Raw genomic sequence first — 15024 nt, 5'->3', positions numbered from 1 at the left:
TATTTGAACACGCACACACACACACACACACACACTCCCCATTCAGGATGTTCTTTGGTAAAGCTAATTCTCCTAAAACCTAAAGGACTGAGAAAGAGCTTTGGGGTGGGAATAATATTCTTGTAAGGAATTGGAGATGGCCACACAAGAGGGATAGCACTGGGGACAGGAAAAGAAGAGGTTCAAATTTCTTGAAAGCTAGGCCCAACTATAGGAGATACCACATTTATATTGCTTACAGTCTCATCATTTATATCTTGCATTTTGTGGAAGCTTTTGAGACAGTGGTTCATTCTCTCTACCTATCTATCTCTCTTACCTACCTACCTATTATCTCTTTTTCTATGAAAAGGCACAAGAGAAGTTCACATGAAGTATTTTTTATCCTCAGTTAGTTAGGAAATACAATTTGGGAAAGAGAGAAGGGGAGCCAATCTGGCTTCTCAAGTGATTGATTACCTTAAGTCAGAGGAAAGGAAAGCTGAACACAAGAGAAACAAAATAATCCTAACACTTATTAATACTTTCAGCCTTCACATCACACTGCCCGCTTGCTCATCTACTGCTACTCTACCATGATAGACACATGGCCAGGGAAACCCAACCTTCCAGGGCTAGAGGGATGGCTAAGGAGACCCACAGTGAAACCCTCAGCCTTGGGGTTCCAGCACACTTCCCCTTCTTGAACAAAAACAGAAACTTATACAGACACCCATGTGCACACATTCACACAAAGCAGTGAGTGCCTAATCAGGCAGGGAGAAGTTCAAAGGCGTGTTCTTTGAAATTTAAACTACTGCTTTTATGGTACATCCATACAGAGCATCAGGATTGCTACGGCAATGGACAGGGCCAAGGGAGTCCCTGGCAGAGGGTCCGCAGCGACTGGAGACACTCTATTAAGATACAGTTGCAGTGACCTTTACTTTGGTGCCAAGTTTGCTCAGTCAATTTTCACCTCATTAGAAATATATGTTTTACATATAATATTACACATATAATATGTGTGACACATGTATGTTCCCATCTACTTTTTGTTAAGATTCCTCCATAGAACCTCCTAGTTTGAAAGAAAAGAGAAAGAATGAGCAGAGGAGGAAAGGAAGCCGAGTGGGGGTGGGGTGGGTGATGTTGGAAAAGCGGGGAGAGGGCCAGGAGCGCCAGAGCCCCAGTTCCTCTTCCTTCTCTTCCCACCTAAGTACTTTGATTTGTAGAGCGATTGTTCTTTGTTTATTTAATACAAGTACTGTGTGAATAGTGAAAAATAAACACGATGAAAAATAACCAAACAGATGATTCTACAGAGTAAAAAAGCCCGGACTTAATAAAAGTGCGAAGCAGTCACTGCTGAAAGACAAACCCTTTGAAGTGGAACTTATTATAGAAGGAATACTTTGGGGTTGCCTTAACGACGCTGCTGAATCGAAAGAGCTCGCCTTTGTCAGCGATTTGTTCTCCTTTGCTGGGGTGCCCGGAGAAATTACTTACATGGGCTGCCTTAACATGCAGCCTGCAAATCAGTAACTTTGCAGCTCAGACTTGCAGACGCCAATCGGCAGCGGACAAAAAGAAGTCAGGGGGGAAATGCACCAACCTTTCACGCCGAATCTCTGGGGACTGTGATGCACGGGCATGCTGAGGGAGGCAGCTAAGAAGTTGTTTTACAACTGGCCCCCCTCACCCAGGCTCTCCACCCCCACCCCGACCTCCTAGTCTGGGTAGGGGCCTCGGCCGCCTGGGCCTCCCAGAGCTGCAGAGGAGGCTCGGACTTTGACCCGGCCCTCCAGAGAGGGGCGCTCTTCCTCTCGCTGGTCCTGCACCAGACTTTCCCAGCCGTCCCTACCAAATTTAACAAGGGTCGTTTATCACTCAGGAGCTTTGAAGGGTCGCCTCCAGCTCTGTGCCCATTAGAAAGGCGGGGGTGACATTTAAACTCCGTTTTCAAGGATCGCGGGGAGATTTCATTGAAAAGGCAACTCGTTTGTCTTAGGAGCCTGGAAACAACCCCCTTCTCACTCCTTTTGACCACATGGCATAACTCAAAAACAATAGTTCAAAAGTGAAATGGCATCGTGGTGTTCAGTCGGAGACAGGCCCCCATCTAGCACCAGAGAAAAGGGATAGTCCGCAAGACAATGTGCTTTTTGTGTCCTACTCTGTCACAAGGGTTGTGTTGTTTGCTTTGGAGGCTGCGCCTGTTATACTTTCCTGAAAGTGCTTGTGTTAAACAAGAGTTATAAGTCATCCAAAACAACAAACATTTTGATTTTCTTTGCCTAAAGGGCTTTCCCTGGTTATGGGCACCGTGAAAAATAATGTCCTTGCTGAGAAAGGAACACCAGTAGTAGCATTAGAAGCAGGCGCATTAAATATTGAATGACACAGGGGAAAAGAGCTTGTCGAGGGGCACTCAGCCTTAAACTCTTTCTTCAACCTTGTCTTCAGTAGCTGCCGAACTATTTAAGATGGTATTAATTAAGGCAGCTTCGGATGCCGCCGAACCAATCTCCCCCTCCACCAAACTCGGTCAATGGGCCTGTGTCCCGTGCTCTGTTCCTGCGTTGGCTGAGCCTAGTGCAAATGTCACTTTTCATTTGGAGGCTGAAGAGAAGGGCCTGTCCTGCATTAAGGGCAGCAGGGATGTAGTCATCAGCAGGCGTTAAAGGAATATGAGGGGCTAGGGTGTGGGGAGAAGAGGCAGGAACAAAATGAGAACATCTGCCCTGGGCCGGGGAGGACAGTACACCGGTGTGCACTGCTTTTGGCACAGTTTGGAGAGTGTCATTTAGCAAACAAGAGCCAAGTGGGACTCCCTGGATTGGAAAATCTACTCTCTGGTCTGTTCCTGTGTGAAGGAAACTAAAACCCCAGCCCTGCAAAAATCCATCAGGCAGTCAGGTAGGGCATATTTTACAAAGAGAGTAGCTTCTACAAAGACAGACAAATAATTGGTGCAAGCAAGCCTCTTTACTAAGTTCTTCCTCCCTAAGATCCCCCTCACTGATCACAAACAAAGAAAGCCCAAAGGGCCTCAACCAAGAACCTGAGATCCAATTTTACAGATGGTGAAACTGAGACCTCAAGCAAGACTCAGAGAAGATTTTTGTCAATATTTCCCTGAGAAGTATGAAGTTGAGACCCTCATTGAGTCAGAAGACCCAGACAGGAGTGGAATTCTACTTAAGGGCACCAACAACTACTTCAAAATATACCAAGGATTTGATTCAAAATCAAATGAGAATTGGTTTCAGCAGCTGGAAATTCCTAACATGAAAAAAGAGAGATGTAGGTTACTGCCAACTAACTGTGGCATAAATGAAATGCATGTCTTGAGAAACTATGTTAACTATTAGTTCTTGACTAGAAGAGACAAAACTTGGTGAACCAGAGGGGTGCAGAGTACCTTAGTAAATTGATTTTTGCATCCACAATCCCCTGGGAATTGGTCTCCTGGTATGGAGTTCCAGATGGACACAGGCTTTATCTTTTATCACAAGATCTTTCAGAGATTGTGGGGAGTGGGAGGAGGGTGAAGGGGGAGAGGAGAGGAGGTGGGTGGGTGGGGGACTCAAATGTTCTTTCCAGTGTGTGACTGTGATTCTGGTCCTTGTGCCAGGTATAGGGGTTTATCACCCTTAACTTTAGATTAATTTGCAGTATCTGATTCTCCATCTTGCTACCTGTGCCCTCAGGGCTCCCTCCAGCCTCCTGGGTTAGGAGCGATCACCTATTCCACCAAGAGCCACCCTGCTGGAGAAAGCAGTTTCTACCATCCCGCGGAGCTGGGCTATGTATGTGAAGGGTACAGGAGCATAGCTGGGGATCTGTCAGACCTGAGACTCTAGCTTGCGGCCTACACCCTCCACCCTAGTGAGAGATGGAGGCGTCGCGCTAGGGCAGGAACGGCCTAAGCTGGTCAGGAAGCTGGCAGAGGTGGGCGGTGGAAAGGAGAGAGGCATGCCAGACCCCGTCACACCCATCCTCCAAAACAGGTTTTCAAAACCTGAGACTGGGTCTTCCAGCCTAATTGCAGACCTGGGTGATCTTTTTTGCACCTCTCTCTTTGGTCCCATCTCCCTAGTTCTACGTTTTTGTAGGAACAGGCCCTAGGCCATGGTAAGGGATGCAAACACGGCCTGCGCCCCCCCCCCCCCCCCCCCGCGCAAAACTAGCCAACTCGCGACCCCACACCAGCCGGTGCACTCGGACTGCAGGCACCTTGCCAAGAGTGCGCGAGCACCCCGAGTGGCACACTGGCTTGAGTTCCTGCACGAAGTGCTGGAGGTGGGGTGAGGAGGGAGGGGTGGGTGGCAGTGGACGCCCCTGACTGCTGGCGGTGCGCACAAGTTCAGTGTTCAACTTCCGGCTCTTAAAGAGACTCGGGATCCCTTTGGAGAGGCCCTCGGGAGCTGGCGGCGGGGCTGGGAGTGGCGTGAGTAAGCTGGCCGGCGCGGGGCGCGAGCGGCGGGGCACGAGGGCGCGACAGGAGAAGGGCGAGAGGGTGCCCGCAGCCGGCTGGACGCTCGGGAGAAGTCTGCTCTAGCAGCTGTGACTTCACCTATTAGCCTCGATGTCTTTCCGAGGAGCCTGGTGGAGTTAAACAGTCCACAATGGGCGCTCTGGGGCGCCTCCAGCCTGACCTCCACCCGGGTTTAATAGTTTCATAAGAACTTCATTAAATCAATTACTTAGTAAACACATCATCATTTATTTGTAATTAGCAGCGAGGAGCGCGTTCTCTTCCCCAGCCAGCGGCCCGGGTCCCAGCGGGGTTGGCGGAGTTACGCAAGCACTTTTGTTTGCTGAAGTGTTGACTCCCGGCATTATTCGGCCCGGGTAATCTTTACATCTTAATCTAGCATTCAGGGGGCGAAGGGAAAACAAACAGGGTGCAGGCCAGAGGCCAGCCTTGGGGTCTCAGCCGCCGCAGTACACAGCCATCGCTCCCCGCACAGGCGAGTCTCCCCGGCCCCCTCTCCTCCTCAGCGGAGAGGGCGAGGGGCACATCGGGGCCATAGGGACTGGAGGGGAATGATCCCGGCCAGGGGGATTCAGAAGGCAAGTGGCGAATGAAGAGGTGATGAAGAAGCGAAAAGCGGAAACCAGGAGCAGGAAAAAGGAAAGCACGCCTTACAAAGCGAGCAGAGAAGGCAAATGTCCACACTCGGCCGTGTGTGCGGACAGCGTTAGAGGGGGAATGCGTGTGCGTGCACGTGTATGTGCGCGCAGAACGTGAGTGAAAACAAATCCATTTCAGCTGCCGGAGAGTCGGGCTGAGAGAAGAGAACGCGAGCAGGACTGCCTTTCTGGCTTGCGCAAAGATGGATCATTAGTTGTCCAGGCTATAAACGTGCTTTAATTTGGGGATTGCAGCCCCTGGCGCAGCTCCTTGGTAGCCCAGAAATTCCGAGTGAGTAAAGTGAGGAGGGGAGTTGCTGAAAGCCGGGTTAGAGTCTGCGCGTACTTAGCGACACGAGTAACGGCTCTGCGAGGAGTCTTGATTCCTTTTGAGTGTAATCATTTCCCCCCACACGCTGCAGCGCTGGCCAAAAACCAGGCGGATCGTAGGAGTCTCAGCTCCTGGGGCCAGAAACGTGGGCGATGCGCCACTGCGTCCTTGCCCTAGACCCGATTTCTGCTGCAGTTTGGAGAAGTCCGCCCAGCACCAGGAACTTCCAACTTTGCAGATAATCCCAGGCCAGGAAATGGAAGGCACCCGAAAAGGGCGTGGGGAGGCAAAGGGTCACTGGTGATCCGGCTCGGGGCGACTCAGGAGAAGGAGAGTGTGAACAACTGTGAGATTAGGAAGAAGTCCACATACACAAGTGGGCTTCCAGAAGAAAGAGTGGTCCCGGAGGGGGTCCTTGAGGTTAGTCTCGTAGGTGTGCCCGTGTATCTGTGAGTTTTTGAGAAGAGAGTCTTGAATTTCCCCACTGGTTTTTGTGGCCAGGTTTGTTTGATTCAGGATAGTATTTGGAGGCAACAAATGTGTGAAGGTGGTTACTTTTTCACTGACACCATAGAGAGCGAAACAGTGTTTGGAGTGTTCGTACTCTAGCGGGCCCAAAGAGAGCTTGGTGCATCAGTGGGTGGCTGCATAGTGTCACTGTCTGGTCTTGGGTGGAAGTGAGGAGAGAGTTGAAATGTGACCAAAAGGCCTCTTGATTCAGCTGAGCGTGGTTGTGCTCCTGGGAATGGCAGTTTCGCTTGCCGGGGACCCTGACCTTGGTTCTCCTGAAACCTCCAGTCTGGTGAGCCAGTACCCAGGACAATACACTAGGCTCCCAGGAGGTGGGGAGGGAAGTCTTAAGTCTCCAGCTTCCTCAGTCCCCCATTCTTCTCCTTGTGCCCCCCCTTTCCTCAGGTTTCACCATCCTACCGTCATTCTGTTCCTTTTTCTATCCTCTTTTTTGCACAGTTGACTCACAGGTCACTTGGCCCTCTACCCCAGAGTCTGATACATCCTTATGCCTGCTGGACGCAGGATGAGAAAGAGGCAGGCGGCAGCTCAGATTCTGTTTCCATATAGGCCCACTTGAATTGCAGAGATCCCACTGAGATGCCCAGCTGCCACTGACTTACTCTAATGGTCTGAGAGGTTGGGTCAGCCTGAAAAACAGGAAATGGATGGAGAGAAGATCCATCAACCAGCAAGTCAGCAATCTTTTAAAATATAAAAGCACTTTGCATATTCCCTTCCAAAGTGAGTCTCTGCTGAAGTAGTTAAAATAGTGAAATGCATACGCATAAAGTAAAATATGATTTTCTTGAATATACCTCCAAACCCTGTTGCATACATTTTCTGCTCTGGTATAATGAATACTTATGCATGTTAAATGTATATTTGATCAGACACATCTTCACACACACACACACACACACACACACAGCATATTTAAATCTAACCTGTATGGGCCTGCACATCCTGGACCTAACCACATTTAGGATAACCGTTATGGAAGCAAAATTAAGAAAGACTACATTTAAAATAAAATTAAAATGTAATTCGCTCCCAACTTCTCTCTCCACTTCTTCCTCTTCCTCCTACCTCCAACACCATTTAATAAAATAGTATCAGTTGGAGAAAAGGCAAGTCATGCAAGAATTTTATGAGCAGGAGAATTTGGTGAAGTTGTTTGATTTAGAATATCTGGCTGCTGGTTGCAAGGTTTTCTTAGTGATATTCAGATTATGTGTATCTCTCCCTGTCCCAAGTCCCAATAGCATTTAATCCATTAACTGGCTCATATTTCAAATTCTGTTCTCTTTCTGATTCGACTGGGATGATTATACTGCTGGCACCTTACCTGAGGCCACCCCTGTATCTTGGGAGCCCTGTTCTCCACTCACCACCTCCTTCCAATGGGGCTTCCCTTCCTTACTGGCCTGATCTCCATATCTGAGGTCTATACCAGTGGGTCTGTCAGCCTGAAAATAACAGACATCATGCTCACATTCTGTCATCTCTGTGTAGGGCTCTGAACAGGCTTCTCTCATCACCAGTTGCAGTTTCATCTTCTTGTCCGGGAAGGCAGAAGAAGGCCTGGCACTGACATACTGTAGATGCAACGCTGGGCCAAAGCCTGTGTGTGTGAAGGGACCCAGGACCTCTTGGCAGCCTGGTTTTGGGTAATGATGTGTGAAAGAAATTTAAGGGAGTGCCCAGGGGAAATGTGAAAACCTGGATTATGCCAATGTTTGTTTCTCTTTAGGGCACAGGACAAAGGTCCCACTGCTCTGGCCACTTCTTAAACTGTCCCCAGAGAGAAAAACCCATGGCTTAGTGTTATTGAGAGAAACTTCTGGGTAGGCATCGGCCTCAGCTTGGGCCTTCCCTTTCTGTCTTCAGACCTCACAGCTTTCATGGTCCTCATGTTCTCCTGCTTATAACAGTGAGGGGCAAAATCATGAAGTGATTCTAAGTAAGTGCTTTTCAGGAAGAAAGAAACCCAAAAGATGAGGGCAAGTCCAGGAGAAATGCTGCAATCTAACCAGTGCCACTGCTCCCCACCCACTCCACTCCTGTTATTTCTAACCTTGACTCTCTGGAACCTTTCTATCTGCTCCATAAATTGGAGTGCTGAGTTGGTCCAGAGAGAAATGTGCCTTGAAAGAACTTTAGTGTCTTTGGCCACTGGCAAGGAGATTGAAGTGTTTATTTTCTGAGACTCCTCCAATCTGAATGATGCCTGTTAGAAAGGCAGCAGAGAAATTGTTCCATGAAAAGTATCCCTCTTGGTTTTTAAGCTCTTTTTTGAGGTTAAAACTGGGTGGATGTCTGAGGAATTGTAGACATAAACCTTCTCATTTCCTTAAGAGCAAAGAAAGCCCAGCATAGGTCCCAGGGAGCTAGGGACAGCCTCTCTTGGAGCAGGGCTCTCTAAGGTTCTGGGTTCAGAGCTGTAGGCCTTGGGCATAGACTCAGTAAGAGAGGACATAGGAAGTTGTAGAGAAGCCTAATGTCTATTACTCACATGTTTTCTGCCCTATTTAAGAATTCTGGTTATATATATGTTATATAGATGACTTTTTCTGTCCAGAAAGTATCCAGCCATGTCCCGTGAAAAATTGAGACATTTATTGAAGAAGATACAAGATACAAGAAATATTGTACATAGAACAATGATGCCTCAGTCCCCTTCAAAGTAGGCACCTTGGGACCTCACACAGCTCCCCCATTTGCCATTAGCTTCCCTGTTGTATTTTCCTGAATCTTATCAACAGTATGAAATCTCTTCCCTTTCAAAGATGATTTTAGTTTTGGGAAAAGTCAGAAGTTGCAGGGTGCCAAATCTGTGTTGTAGGGGGGCTGAATCACCTGGGTGATTTGATGTTTTGCCAAAAAACTTTGCACAAGATGTGATGCATGAGCAGGCATGTTGTTGTGATGAAGTTGCCAATCACCAGTTGCCCATAGATGCGGTCTTCTGAATCATCTGAATAGTTTCTGAGGAGGAATGTTCCAGCTTAATGCAAAATTTGATGCAGACTTGTTAGTTAGTCTACTCACTCAGTCATTTTGAATGTGATGGCCACACAGTACACATGCTCACTCAACTATGTCTGTCACTCCAACTGACTACTACAGTGAAGTCATCATTGTTCACACATTCACATTCCAGTACACTTTTCTTGGCTGCCAGGTTACATCAATGTCATGCAAACAGTTCTCATTATATTAACAATGGTTGGACTTTTTCTGGACAGACCATACATATATAATACATAAAACCTACCATTTGAATGATTTTAGATGTATAGTTTTTTGGCATTAACTACATTAACATTGTTGTACAACCATCACCCCCATCCATCTCCAGAATTTTTCATCTTTCCAAGCCGATAACTTTTATTCTACTTTCTGTTGTTATGAATTTGACTATTCTAGGCACTTCAAGTAAATGTAATCGTGCAATATTTTTCCTTCTGTGTGTAGCTTATTTCATTGAGATAATTTTCTCAAGGTTCACCCATGTTGTATATGCATCAGAACTCCATTTCTTTTTATGGCTAAAAAATAATCCAAACCATGGACATAGGTGATTTTACATATCTGTTCATCTGCCAATGGACATTTGGGTTTTTTTCACCTTTTGACTATTGTCAATACTGCTAAGAACATGGGTGCACTCACATGCTTTTATATGTACATATGTAACTGTATAATATGCTTTTTAATAAACCAATGTAAAATACTTTAAAGGAGAGGTCTAGCCAAGAATTTAACCAGATATTTCACCTCAATCTGGCTTTCTGAGGTCAACAAACTGCAGCTGGAATTCAAAGGAGAACCAAAACATTGTTTTCTGTTCCATGGTATTCCCATCTGTGTGTGTGTGTGTGTGTGTGTGTGTGTCCAGCCCTACCCAGTGCTGCAGCTTCAGAGGAACTATTAACACATTAATATTATCAATAGCAGGCAGTGCCTGAGCCATTAGGGATTTATGAAAACATCTGAAGCAAGTTGTTTCAAAGCACTGATTTGTTTTATAGTCAGTAATACATTTTATGGCAGGCTCTTTTGCCAGCAAAATGAGTGTATAAGCTTCCTACACAACCCAGTAGGCAGAAACTGGTGCCCTGTGCTGCCTTGCAAATTTGTGTTTCAGATCCCTTGGGAAGCTTTTGCAATTTGACGGGTCATCCCAGAACTCCATCGGGAATATGCCCCCTTACATTTTTAGCCATAGAAAAACTATAGCCCCTTCCCTTTCTGTCATTTCCCTAAAAAAAAGTTTCTTATTGCTTTATGATATAACAAGAAAGGCAGTCTCTAGTAAACCAAGGCCAAACATTTTCTTGTCCACTTTTGCTTTTGGGGGCAAAGTCTCTACTTCTGGATAAACAGTTTCAACCCTCATTAGGACAGTGGTGCCAAAGAAAAGGGACAAGCCGGTGACTTGGAGAAAATGGATGTATGTTTCTCTGCTTCACTGAAACTCAAAACTTTCCATTCAGACATCCACCACCTCCACCCACCACTGTGCTCCTGCCCCCAACATCAACCCCCAAATGAAGACTCTGGAGTATAGGTTGATGAGGTAGGGACAGGAACCCAGTAGTATAGAGGGAATAAACATTCCTTCTCTCTCTAACCCCCAGCCCAAAGCTGTGATTTGTGGGTCCCTCACACCCACTCCTCTTTGGGATGAGAGAGAGCACTAGAAAGTTTCTTCTCAATAGTTCCCAGGGAGCAGGGTTTGTAATATTTTACAGCCACTGTTTAACATTTCCCTACCTAGTTATTAAACACGAAAGGGAGTAAATTAAAATGGCAAAGTAAAATGAAATAAAAGGAGTCTTTTTTTTCTGTAAAGAGACACCACCTAATTAAGGAATATTTAAATCCCACAAAAATGCAGACTCTCATGCATGACATAAAACTTCTTTTAAGCCAGGAACAAAACCCAGAAAATTGAGGACAGGCCCAAGAGGTAGCCCTTTAAAACAAGAAAACTCCTTCCTCTTGAGACTTCTGACTTGTTTCCCCTTCTTTTTTTCCTATTCCACAGTCCTGGGGGAAGATTAAACTCAAATGACTCCTTTGAGTTAAAGTTTTTTGGGCCTCAGCCAGTCAAGCATGCAGCCAGTCCTTCACTCCTGCCAGTAGCGGCTTCTTGCTCCAGCCCCAACCAGGAGCCACGAGTTCATCCCCGCCCCCCTACCCCCCATAGGGCTTTTCAGTCCTAATTCACAGTTCCATCCCAGACTCTGTCTTTTGTCCCCTCCCTACTGCTTTTTTGGAGGGAGGGCATGGGGAGTGGGGCAACACTTTCTTTAACTCCCCCACCTCATTTCTGGGGAGCTTTCTGAAACAACACGCCCACCCTTCTTCCATTTATCTCAACTTCCCACAGCTTGGAGAGTGGGACCTTCTTTCTCGTTCTTTCTGTTTTAACTGGTTCTCAGATTAGATATCAAAGCTCTGGCTTTCTTCAGGATTTTACCCTGGATTCCACATTCAGTTCTTCCCAGTCTGAGCCCCACCTTCCTCCACTGGGTGTGTTCTCTGGCCTTTGCTATCAGCCAGTTGTGAGGCACCTGCTGGGAATAAAACTCAGAAGGTCTAAGGGGTTGCTCAACACCACGAATGTGTAAGAAGCAGGCTTAGCCTCCAGAAACATGTCTCCTGCCTCCTATCTGGTCTGGCAGGCTTTCCTGGAGGACAAGAAAGGCAGGGACCTCTCCATGACTAGGACAGAGTTCTTCCCATAGTAGTAGCTGAATTTCTTCCTTATCCCTGTAGTTGTTTAAACATTTTTTTGTTGATTTATTGCTTTGAGAAAGAGAGGGGGGGGGGGAGAGAAACCAATTTGTTGTTCCATTTATATATACATTCATTGGTTAATTTTTGTGTGTGTCCTGATGGGGGGTTGAACCCATAACCTTGGTATTGAGATGATGCTCTAACCAACTAAGCTATCTGGCCAGGGCCTCCCTGTAGTTATTCTTTAGGAAAGTATCATTCTTGCTGTTTAGTCTTATCACAGGGAGAGAGGGGGGAGAAGAGAAAACTATCAAAAAACTGAAAAACATGGATTGACTTGTCTTGAGATATCTACAAATTAAAGACATTCTTAATAACTTCTCATCCCAAGCTTCCCTTTCTGATATTATTTTAGAATTTTGGTGGCTTGAAAGTCCTGCAGAATTTTCCCCAATGTCACAATGCATAGGGTGGAAACAGAGGTTCCTAGATTCCTGCTTAGTAGACTAAATAGTAAGAGAAAATAATTTTTTCTTTTCAGGAAATAAGGAGAGGCTATTTTGTTGGCATTTTCTTTGGGGGATGGATCCTGTGTCTGCCTTTGTCTTTTAACAAGGTAGATGTGGATGGCATCAAAGTAGCATGTAATAGAAGCAATGTCTGGCTTTCCCTGATCTGCTGCAGAAACATTTGTGTGGCTGTCTCTGCCCAGGTCTGGGAACCTAGGCCTCTTAGTTACAGCCCTACCTTCTCTTTTCTTCTCTGAAACATGAAGGGAGAAAAAAATATTTTAAAGTTCTTTAATTCCTTTTATCTACATTAAAATGCAGCACATACCATATTTCTGAGCAAAACCCTGGGTAGTGTTTTTAGAAAATGTCTTAAATCTATGTTATGTCTACCTAACACTCTAACCTTTGCACATGTATTAACTATTAATTCATGTACTACTTCCCCAAAGTAAAGTGAGTTGGCTTCATTATTCTTGTTTCTTGGGTGAGGAAGCTGACTCAGAAGGTTAACCTCTCACAGTAGTAGATGTGGAATGAAATTAGTTCAGGTTTTTTTGTTTATTTGTTTGTTTTTTAACCAAAGCATACTACATCTACATAGCAATCAAAAAGAATAGAAAATGATGTTGTGATTTGGTGACCAGATCTCTCAGGTTTTCTGATATAATAGGATCAGTGGAAGACCATGGTTCCACTAGTTGCTCTTTCAAAAAAGCATCCTTCTGGTCTGGCTGGTGTGGCTCAGTGGATTGACCGCTGGCCTATGAACCAAAGGGTTGCCAGTTTGATTCCCAATCATGGCACATGCCTGAGTTGTGGGCCAGATCCCCATTCTCTCCCTCCCCTTCTCTAAAAATAAATAATTTTTTTAAAAAAAGCATCCATCTTTACACAGATGTGTGAAAAGGAAAAAAAATAATGAAAGGTTACCTGACCCCAATGCCTAAGCAACCCTCTAGACCATAGTACATCTTTGATATACAATATAATTTTTACACTGAAAAGGTCCTCATCATCTTTTCCATTCAAATTCACCTTATCTCAAAAGTCAGCCCTTCCATCATCCCTATCTCTAGTCCTGTGTGATCATTCTCTTCTTTGAACACCATTGGCCAGACCTAGAATGTCCTCTGTAGTGATGTGCTTTATGAAATAACTTGTTTAAATCTACATCAAGACTATGAAGCAGATGCTTTCATTATCTCCACATAACAATGAGGAAACTGAAGCACAGAGAGATTAAGAAGGTGGTTCAAGGTGACACAGAAGTGACAGAGCTGGGATTCAAACCTCTCTGGTCTGATCTCCAGAATCTATGTTCCTGACCCTTACACAATGCTGCCTTTCAACTCTAGGTCAGTCTTAAGACTGTTAGCCACCTTACATGAACTATCTCATAAATCAATGAGAACCCTTCACCACATGATGTTATACCATCTCCCTATACCATGTATCCTATTTTGCCTAAGGTGTGTAAAAGCATATTTATCCTTCTTATGTAATTGTAAGCTGCTTGAAAATGATGACTGTATTAATCAGTTTTATATGTCCTGTAATACCTATTACCTATGCAATGTATATATTTGAATACACTTATTTTTGTAAATAATCAAGCTAAATCAACTGCAAAATCATTTATTCCCTAAATATTCACCAAGTACCAACTATGCAACAAGCACTATTAGATGCTGATTAGCAAGTCAGATAAGATTCGTGCTGTTAAGAAACTTAATTTTAGTGGAAACATGATAAACTGATAAAATAGGAAAATTATCAGGAGTCCTGGTCAGGTAGCTCAGTTGGTTAGAGTATTACCACAATATGCCAAGGTTGTGGGTTAGATACCCAGTCAGGGCACGTATAAGAAGCAACTAATGAGCCCTGGCTGGCAAAGCTCAGTGGATTGAGCGCGGGCTGGGAACCAAAGTGTCCCAGGTTCGATTCCCAGCCAGGGTACATTCCTGGGTTGCAGGCCAGAACCCCCAGCAACCGCACATTGATCTCTCTCTCTCTCTCTCTCTCTCTCTCTCCCCCTCCCTTCCCTCTCTAAAAATAAATAAATAAAATCTTTAAAAAAAAAAAAAGAAGCAACTAATGAATGCATAAATAAGTGGAACAACAAATTGATGTTTCTCCCCCAAATCAATTTTTTAAAAAAGAAAAGAAAAAAACTATCAGGTAGTATATTTGAAAAATCAGAATGGATGATCACAAAGGGCTTCTCTGGAAAAATAAGGTCTAAGGTAGACCATGATGACTAGAATAAGTGAGCCAAGCAAAGAGTAGAAGAACAGCATTCTAGGCCAAGGGAATAGCTTGTATAAAGGCCCTGAGGCAGGAAGGAGATTTGCTGCCCAGTTACTCTAGCAGTTTGCAGGATTTCTCAACATTGGCACTTGTCTTAGCTCAGGCTGCTATAGCAATATACCATAGACTGTGTGGCTTAAATAACAAACATTTATTTCTCACAGTTCTGAAAACTAGAAAGTCTAAGACCAAGGTACTGGCAGGTTTGGTGCCTGATGAGGGCCTTTTCCTGATTTGCATATGACTGCCTGCTTGCTGTGTCTTCACATGGCAGAGAGAGTTTCTTCTTATATGGGCACTAATTCTATCATGGGAGCCCCACCCTCATGATCTCATCTAAACTTAATTATTTCCCAAAGTTCTATTTTCAAATACCATCACATTGGGAATTGGAGCTTCAACATGTGAGTTTGGGAGACACACAAATATTCAAGCTATCGCAGCACTATTGAGATTTTGGGCCATATAATCCTTTGTTGTTGGGGGTTTTCCTGTACC

The sequence above is a fragment of the Phyllostomus discolor genome, chromosome 11, assembly GCF_004126475.2.
Source record: "Phyllostomus discolor isolate MPI-MPIP mPhyDis1 chromosome 11, mPhyDis1.pri.v3, whole genome shotgun sequence".
Lineage (NCBI taxonomy): Eukaryota > Metazoa > Chordata > Mammalia > Chiroptera > Phyllostomidae > Phyllostomus > Phyllostomus discolor.
Note: the sequence above shows the minus strand (reverse complement) of the source record.